Source organism: Carcharhinus amblyrhynchos, unplaced genomic scaffold (genome assembly GCF_965287045.1).
Source record: "Carcharhinus amblyrhynchos unplaced genomic scaffold, sCarAmb.v2.hapA scaffold_39, whole genome shotgun sequence".
In the NCBI taxonomy this organism is placed as follows: domain Eukaryota; kingdom Metazoa; phylum Chordata; class Chondrichthyes; order Carcharhiniformes; family Carcharhinidae; genus Carcharhinus; species Carcharhinus amblyrhynchos.
In genome coordinates this window covers 6,221,550-6,230,848 of record NW_027649780.1, presented here as the reverse complement: position 1 = coordinate 6,230,848, position 9,299 = coordinate 6,221,550, and the positions used below count along the sequence as shown (strand labels likewise).

Sequence of the window (9,299 nt, the reverse complement as noted above, 5' to 3'; positions counted from 1 at the left end):
TTCAAGGCACCGTTTTGTACCTTTTGTGAAAATCAGCAGAGATCTTGTCTTGTACGTTTGGAGACATTTTTCAGCCCTCAGAAAAGGAGAGAGTCTGGAGAATGTATCCACAAGATACATCCCATCAGCTCCGAAAGAGGAGTTAGATGTGAGGCTCACTTTAACTGAGCAATTGGATGCAACCCTTTAACGTGTATTTAATAAACCAACCTTTTTAACATACACTAAATTTGGAAGTTTCACCTATTCACTTTCGTGGTATTTCCTCGCTGTTTGATATGTCGCTATCACAGGATAAATCTTCTGCAGAGCAGACAGAGACAATGTCGCTATCACAGGAAAAGTCTTAGATCATCTTCCCAATTGACCCCCTTCTCAAACTCAGTCTGATTAATGACAGTGACTCAAATACTCGGAACAGCTTCATCCACATTCAACACTTGCAATTCCTTCTTCAAAGCGATTTCTTTCGGGTCAATTGAAGGTAAAAATGTCTTGTAGCTCAATTAGGATCAATCTAGCTGTGTTTACCCGTCTCGCTCTGAACAGCAGAGTGTATGGTCAATGTCTCAGTTCCCTGTAATCAACAATTGTGTTGACGTCAATGACGTCAGACCAATCAGATCCAGTGATTTCAGCTCTTCCTGCCATACGACCTATAGGAAGTGACATCAAACCAGCCTCAGCCAATGGTCTCAGCCTTATCTTGTTCGATATTCTGAGCTTTGGGAGACACAAGAGTACCTGGAATCCAGGAACAGCAGCAATGCGGCGCTCGGTCCTCACTGTGATCTGGGTGACATTCATTGTCGGTAAGTTTCACTCTTTAAAAAGGAGTGGAACTTCTAGAGGAATAAATTTGAAAAGCAGGACGCTCCAGTTAATCAGACATCGGGCCTGCCTTAGAGCTCTTGAGTCTTTGCCCTTGGCTTTTCCTTGCAGGAATATCGGCTGGCAAAACTCACAGCAAACCTGGTACCAGAATTGGGAGATGACATCAACAGAATGCAATCTAAACATTATGGTTAATTTATCTTCTGGCAGAAGATTAAAGAGCAACCTGATTGATGAATTTATAATGATGAAGAGGTTCAGTACGGTGGACGGGGAAAGGATGATTCCATTCGGGGAGAATTCCAAATCGATATCCCATAAATTTGAGTGAAACGAAAAGATCAACTGGAAATTACAATGAATCTCCTTTCGAGGGAGTTCTGTAGAAAGTGACTCACATTAACACAATGAACACTTGAAGAGAGGAGTAAAGACACAGTTGGGATGGGGAAAGATTAGCCGCTGAGGGGGAAAAGGGCAGGGGCATTGAAATGGCGGGTTCTTCCGGGGATTCTGAACGGAACGTCGATCAGTTGGGGCGAATTTGATGTTATTTAATGTCTATTTTTGTATTACATCGTCTGCGAATTTTCATCCTCAATTCAGCTGAATGATTTTTATTTCTTTTACCGTGTTTTCCAGATCTGAGCAATGGAGATTCTGTTCCTCAGCAGGAATCCTCACTCACACGGACAGAGGGAGAAAGTGTCACTTTAAGCTGCACCTATACCGACGATGCATATTATTTATTCTGGTACCGTCAATACCCAGGCAGACAGCCCGAGTTTGCAGTCCGGAGGCATACGAGCGGCGGTGATGAATGGAAGGCGGATTTCGCTCAGAGCCGGTTTTCTGATACAATCGAGAAGTCAGAAAAGTTGTACCGATTGACCATCTCGGAGCTGCTGCTGTCTGACACCGCGGTCTATTACTGTGCACAGAATCTCACAGTGATGAAAATGAATGAAATCCTCGTACAAAAACTGCCGCAGGTTTCTGGGTCACAGCTGCTGTCTGCTGGGTGCCGTTTATAACAGCGGTTCTGACATTGACACGTGAATGTATTCCCGTGAACACAAACCCCGAGAACAATCCACATAAACACCTTTCAAAACCGTTCATATCGAAGGCAGATTCCTGCTGATTCTTAGATTCGCTGTACGAGGGAAGAATTGGCTGCTCTTTATTTGGGGGCCACTCGGCGCTAACATTGAAAATACAAGCGAAGTATCATTCAATAGTGTAAACTGAAACCTGCCAACTGGGCAAATCCCAATAACTAACGGTAACTAAACACCTCTCATTTAAATTCACTTACAGACTGAGAATTATTAACATAAGGAATACAAAAGGATTGTTCCAGTCATGATTAGGAGCTGATAAACGATTAATAGAATTAATGATTTCAAGCGGAAGAATTGGTATGGCCTCAGCAGTGGAACAGATGATATGAAAACAGGCACCAGTCACCAGTTTCTGAGTGAAAAACTGCTTCCACTTCACTGGAGGTCGGAGAGTTTACTGTTTAATTCAATTAAAGTATTTCTTGTCATTGAGCCCGAGATTTGGACCCAGATCTGCGAAATATTTGTGTCAGTAGAAACAAAAAAATTTACCCCATTAAAAAACTATATCCTAACCCGCATCACCATTTCTATCGTCAGCGCTTTGGAGCCTATCGCTCTTTTCTCTTCTGTTCTTTACAGGTGATATTTCCAATTCAGACGCAAAAGAGGAAATCTCAGTGATACTGATTCGGCAAGATCTGTAGTGACTAGGAAGTAACGCAGTGTCGTTACACAGAAATAAGTCTACATTACCTGACCAGGCATCGAACCGGGGCCATGGCAATGAAAGTGCTGAATCCTAATCACTAGACCATCTGGGAAGTTGATGCAAGTGCTTTAAAAAAGAACTAATTTATCCATGAACCATCTGCCTTCCATTTTTTTACTTCAGACTTTTGATTCACCAAAAACAAGCTTCTCCTTTCATCTGTCACGTTTAGATGGAACACAAGGGACTGTATCAGCCAATATAAACAGCGTTTCCTGTTCGCTGGAACATGAAATCGACAGTGAGGTAAAATCGTCCCGCAAGCCGTTCCTGTGGCACTTCCAGTTTTCAAAACTCAGCAAACTTACCACTGTGGCTTCTGTGAAATTTACAAGGTAACACACGGCAGGCATTCATCACGGAGAGCAACTGGCACAATCATTTACCAAACGCTATCAAATCGCTTCTCTTCCTGTTTCTGTCGCTGCCTCTTATCCAGCTCCCTCTGGCTGTCCAGCTCCCAGAGCCAATTAGCCGCTTGATGTTGACATAGACAGTTGGTGAACCCGAGCTTTACCTGGAAAGCAGGGAAAGCGAATATATAACACACGGCATTGAGAGGAGATGGAGTTTAGAGATGCCAATACAAAGAGACTGGGATATCTCATCTTCCTGATCCAGTTACTGATTATAGGGATGTACGCACTGTCAAACTCTCCTTTTAGTCTTGAGCACGGAGTTAAGTTTTGAAGTATTTGAAGTTTTGCTACAGTTATTCAGGGTTTTGTTGAGACCACATTTGGAATAGTGTGTGCAGTTTGGATCTCCGCTTTTTAGACAGAATAAAAGCAAAATCTGAGGATGCTGGAAACGGAATCAAAAATAGACAGTTCTGGAAATTCTCAACAGCTTTAACGAGAAGGAACAGTTAGCATTGAAAAACTGTAGGGATTCTATGATTCTATTAGTTTGATAGGGTGGAGGCTGAGACATTATTTTCCCTGATCCGGGAATATAAAACACGGGGCACAATTTCAGGATAAGGCGCTGATAATTCAGGACAGCGATGCGGAGAAATTGCTTCACTTAAAGGGTAGTGAATCTTTGAAATTCTCTGCGCCAGAGGGTTGTAGATGCTCCATCATTGAACACATTTCAGTTTGGGTTAGACAGATTTATGATCTATCGAATAATGAATGGAAGCAGGGATATGGAATTGGAACAAATGCTCGGTCACAAATTAATGTCTGGATTTTAATTGTTAAGTTTAATGGTATAATGGGCGCATGTGTACAATGTTATATGTAAGATGTCGGCAGTCAATAGTCATGAAATAATGTTGGTGACAACAGATAACAGTGTAGCCGGTAACACTCGAGAGCTGTTTTTTTTTATTGATGCCCACGGAACCCATTGCCAACCCGCAACGGTTCGCTTATGAATGGTGATGATGAGAAAATAGTAAAAGCTCCGTCCCTGGGTGGGCTCGAACCACCAACCTTTCAGTTAACAGCCGAACGCGCTGACCCATTGCGCCACAGAGACTGAGACAGCAGCTGATGCAGATATTCTAAACAAGGATGTCAATGACCACAATTCCATTTCTGCAAAACTTTGTTCCAGAACTGCAGCATGACAGCACCGTGTACAATTCTGTACCAGTCTCTTCGGTTATGTTGATCCCGTAACATTGCTGTAGTGTGTTGGTCATTCCCTTTCTCCTATGAATGTGCAGGTAAAATGAATCCATGTGTCTTATCGCAGGGAGGAATTCAATGGGGCGGAAGGGAACTGACAACCAGAAGCCCAAGGATCCAATATTTTCACTCAGTCATCAATAACACCATTCCCAGCTGCAACTCCTTCCAAATATTGTGATCCATTTCCCTCAGGATCTGTCCCAAGATTTAATATTTCCCTTCTTTTCTCTTCATTTTGAAATTCGCTTCAATACTCAACATAAATTGAATTGCAAACCTGAGGGCTAACCGTGGGAAACAAGTCTCTGGGTAAAACAGATGCTCATTTCCAGATTCACAGCACTCAGCGTTTCACGCAAATGGAAGAATTTAACACTGAAAAGTTTGGGAAACTTGGTGTGAATATTGATTGTGGCTCACTCAGGTATTGTGTAAATGCTGCTCGATAGTTCAGTGAGAGGGATATAATCTATGTACGTTTTGCTGAGCTTGTGTTCGGTGTACTGGGAGGCTTCAACCGGGTTGAATTTTGTGTCCCAGAGATATGCAGTAATCCACTGATTGAAGCTGCAGTCGCAGGGAACATAGACAGGAAAACAGAATTAAATGGTTTTATTTATCCGGGATCCCTTTTTTTCAATATTCCACTTCCTCCTTCTTTGGCCATTAGTTTATTTTTCTAATGTAATTTTCAAAGGATAGCCGCTGTTAAGTTCTGGACACTAAGCAACTGATCTCCGCAATTATCATTACAGCTTTTCTTCCTTTACTTTCCTTGAACAGGCTGTGTCAGAAAGCAAGACTGATACAGCTGCTGCTTGGGAGCTCAAAAGCGACTGGAGTCTACGCTGGAGATGTCTGTGCAAGAGTGTCAGGTAATTGTTCCATCCTATGTTGGTGAGTGTTTATCACAGATGGATATGAATAGTGGGTCGATGAACAGGGTTTTCTGATCGATTGCCGTAGGCTGTGAAACAGTGCTGTAATAAATGAGGAATGGCATGCCATGACATAGATGGAGGCATGAGATAAGTCAACAGTACATGAGAAACTGCTCGGATTTGTTTCATCATTGAGTACAGGCAGACACTTAGCTTATGCATCAAGAGGAAGCTCGCTCATCTGTGCAAGTACATTGTGTAATATTTCTTGTCATTCAGCTATTTAAATTTTACAATTTCATAACTTTTCTTGTGTTGCCATTAACTGCTTTCTTTTCCCCCCTGTTGCCTTGTCTATTCATTGTTGCCTCTTTATTTGATGTCATTTCCTATTTTTGTTCGCCTCTTTCTCTTGAGAATCCCCAGATTCCCTATATATCGGGTTCCTTGGTAACAGTGAGCAGTTCTCAGCTTGTGTGTGTGTATCCTTGAGTTTCATTAGGTTTCAGTTTTTCATTCTGTGTGTCCGTACAAATTTCTGGCATTCAGGCTTTGTTTTTAAGGCCGGATTATTTCATGAGGATAGGTTAGAGAGACAATGTTTATATCCACTGGAATTCAGAATAAGAGTAGGCTACTTGATTGATATGATAAAATACAAAGGGGTCTTGACAAGGTGGATGTGAAGAGGATAGTTCCTCTTCTGCGTGAATCTATAACTAGGTATCACTGTTTCAAAAGAGGGATTCGCCCATTTAAAATAACACTGCACCACAGCCTCCTCTTATGAGTATTTATAAATACTCACTTGTAGCAATGTCGTTCCTTGGTGTGTCTCTGTATCATTCACTGCTCTCAGGCCACGTTCATCTTTGTCCCTTAGTTGGATTGTCTCCGTATCATTCCGCTTAAACTCACTCTTGCCTATGTCAATGTCTTTTATATCTCTCTCAAAGTGTATAGGTGCATTGGGTGATATAGGAAGTGTACAACTTCGGGAGTAAGGATATACTTGCCTGCATAGCACAGTTGATCAAACGTTTAAACATGGAGAGTTAGCGAGCACTGAGCCGATGCTCTGCTGAGGTCTCATTCAGCCTTTGAAATTTCTTAGATACTAAGCAGAGGGTCCAGATAGTGACAGGGCTGATCCACTGAAGGATTCCTAAAACAGTTCCATGGCTAAACGTCTCAGGTGTTGCAGCACTGAATACAGGAAGCCATTGAGCTAATGCACAGACTGGGCCACGCTCACCTGCATAGGAACATTGCTCAGGTTTTTAACAGGAAGTATGCACAGGGATAGGAAAACATACCTTTCAAGTTATCACCAGTTTACACTTGTATCTTGCTCAGACCCTACCTTACAGTCACATTCTTTGACCTGCTGCATTATTTTGATCGCTGCTTATTTCTTGGTTCTCAGATTGAACTGTCTTTAGACATACATTTCTCCCCACCTGTTCTATCTTGTGTTCGCTCCCTCAACCTTATCTTCATCACTCCCTGTGTCAGCCGGAGATATCCCCTACCGTCCCTCCCCCTTTTCTATCGTCCCATTCCCGGGTTAAATCTCGCAGCTCCGGAATCCATGAGCTGCTGTTAGGCAGCTTTGAAACACTTTTAAGTCTGAGGAACCTTTATTTGGTGAAACTGATCTTCCCAGGCAAGCCTGGATTGAAACAAATAACAATTGGAAACGAAACACAAACTCTTTAACTGGTAGCTGCTCTCTCTCTCTTTCGCTGATTAACCTTTCAGTCTGATGGGATTCTGCTGTGTGTTGTCTCAGCCGATCCTGGATTGAATTGGGTGACAGTTTGATCCGAGGTTAATGTGGTTTCCTCGGAGTGTGTGTCTGAGAGGCTGACAGCGCCGCTGCTCAATCTGGCTGTTACTTTCTGCGATTCTCCACAGAAACCTCAACAGACCGGAGCACCCAATGATAGCTGCAAAGCAGTTTTTGTACGGGGCTGAGACTGATTTCTATCACTGTGAGTCTGAAAGCGCAGTAATAGCGGCCAGCGTCAGTCAGCTGCAGGCTCGAGATGATTAAAGTAGTTAATTTAGCCGAGGTCTGGAGTTCAGCAGAGAAATTGGGTCCAAAACCTTCCCCTCTCTCTTCTTGTGTATCCCAGGATCTTTTCCATATAATGAACTGCAAATCCTTCTGTGGCTGCTGTCTGTACCAGTATAAGACATAGTCGCTTGCTGTAGTGCTGTAGGTACATCGGATAGTCACCGTTTCACCTTCTCTCCCTTCTGAAGACTGCGGCTGAGAAACAGAATCTCCATCACTCGGATCTGTAACATGTGTTCAAGAACAAGAAAAAAAACTAACCGTTAGGTGTGCTGCTGAAATAATATTAAGACTTTATATTCACCGCGACATAACTGGAGTTATGAAATAAAAACAAATGATGGTGGAAATACACAGCAGGGTCAAGAACCACCACTGGAGAGAAGCAGAGCTAAAGGTTCAGATCGCGATAACATTTAACCAGATTGGAGTCATCCTTACTGATAAGAAACAGCCCGAACACAATGCAGACAGTGAGGAACTCCATGGCGGCTGCAGAGCCCGGGGCTGTGACTACCTTTAAAACTCCAAGAACTGCCGGAACAGAATCTGTTTTTACAGTCACTTTCTGATCTCAAACTTCCCGTCCAATCAACAATTTGCAATCTACCCGTCATAGATTGAGATAAGATTTCAATGAGTTTCAGTGATCAGCTGAAGCTCTTTGACCTTCACTATTACATATCTGAGACTCAGTGACTCTGAGGCTCAGGTGGAGCTGAGCCACTTCAGATCAGCCATGATCTTATTGAATGGCGGGGCAGGCTCAAAGGGCTAGATGGCCTACTCCTGCTCCTATTTCTTATGTTCTTATGACTGAGTGGGTACAGTGTGTGGTGAGAGGGAAGAATCAGCTTCACTGACAAGGCCATAAGAGATAGGAGCAGAATTAAGCCATTCGGCCCATTCGTGCCTATTCCACCATTCAGTCATGGCCGATATGTTTAAAATCCCGCAGAATCAGAGAATCCCTACAGTGCACAAGGAGGCCATTCGGCCCATCTAGTCTGAACCGGCCACAATCCTGAACCGAACACTCCAAGGATGTTGATTAGGTTGATTAGCCACAATAAATTGCTCCTTAATGTCAGGGGGATTAGAAGGTAAAAGTGTGGGGTTGCGGGGACAGCACAGAACCTGGGTGGGATTGTTGTCCTTGCAGGCTCGATGGGCCAAATGGCCTCCTCCTGTACTGTAGGGATGGTATTCTATGATTCAATCCCACCCAAGCCTATTCCTGTAACGCCACATATTTACCATGCTAACTCCCTAACACAAGGGTCAATTTGTCATGGACTATCAATCTTACCCGCGTATCTTTGGACTGTGGGAGGAAACAGGAACATCCGGAGGAAACCCACACAGACACGGGGAGAACGTGCAGACTCCACACAGACAGTCACCCGAGGCTGAAATCGAACCCGGGTCCCTGGCGCCGTGAGGCTGCAATGTGAGTGCCTCAATGTCGCTCCTGTGGGGTTTCTCTATCCCAATTTCGTAGCTCGATCCCATAATCTTTGGTCCCTTCCCTAAGCAGGAGCCTAACTACCTCTGTCTTAAATATACCCAATGATCTGTCCTCCACAGTTTTCTGTGGAAAGGAATTCCATAGATTCACCACCATCTCTCTGAAGAAATTCCTCTGTATCTCGATTCTAATAGACGCCCCTTTACTCTGAGGCGGTGCACTCGGATCCCTGCCTCCCCGACTAATGGAAACATCTTCCCCACGCCCACTCCATCCAGACCTTTCGGTATTTTGTAAATTTCAAAGCGACCCCCCACATCCCTCTAAACAGAATCGAGTACAGACCCAGAGGCTTCAGATGGTGGAAGTTTTATTTGATCGGTTTCAATCACTCATGTTGAATTTTATTTATTTTTATGTAGCTTTGTGACGGCTTCTCAAGAATATTAATCTCATCGTCATGTGCGTGACCTGTTAACACTGAACGCTTCATTCTGAACGGTAGACTTCGTCGGGTTGTGACTTTAAATAAAACAATATACGGATTGTACAACAGCGGA

The 9,299-nt window shown here is 43.4% G+C and overlaps 1 non-coding gene across 1 annotated transcript; it reads right to left on the bottom strand.

The window, feature by feature from the left end:
* Positions 1 to 4,081: 4,081 nt before the first annotated feature.
* trnan-guu (transfer RNA asparagine (anticodon GUU)) lies at positions 4,082 to 4,155 on the bottom strand. Its single transcript has one exon. It is a non-coding gene; the product is annotated as a tRNA-Asn (tRNA).
* Between the last annotated feature and the right edge of the window lie 5,144 nt (positions 4,156 to 9,299).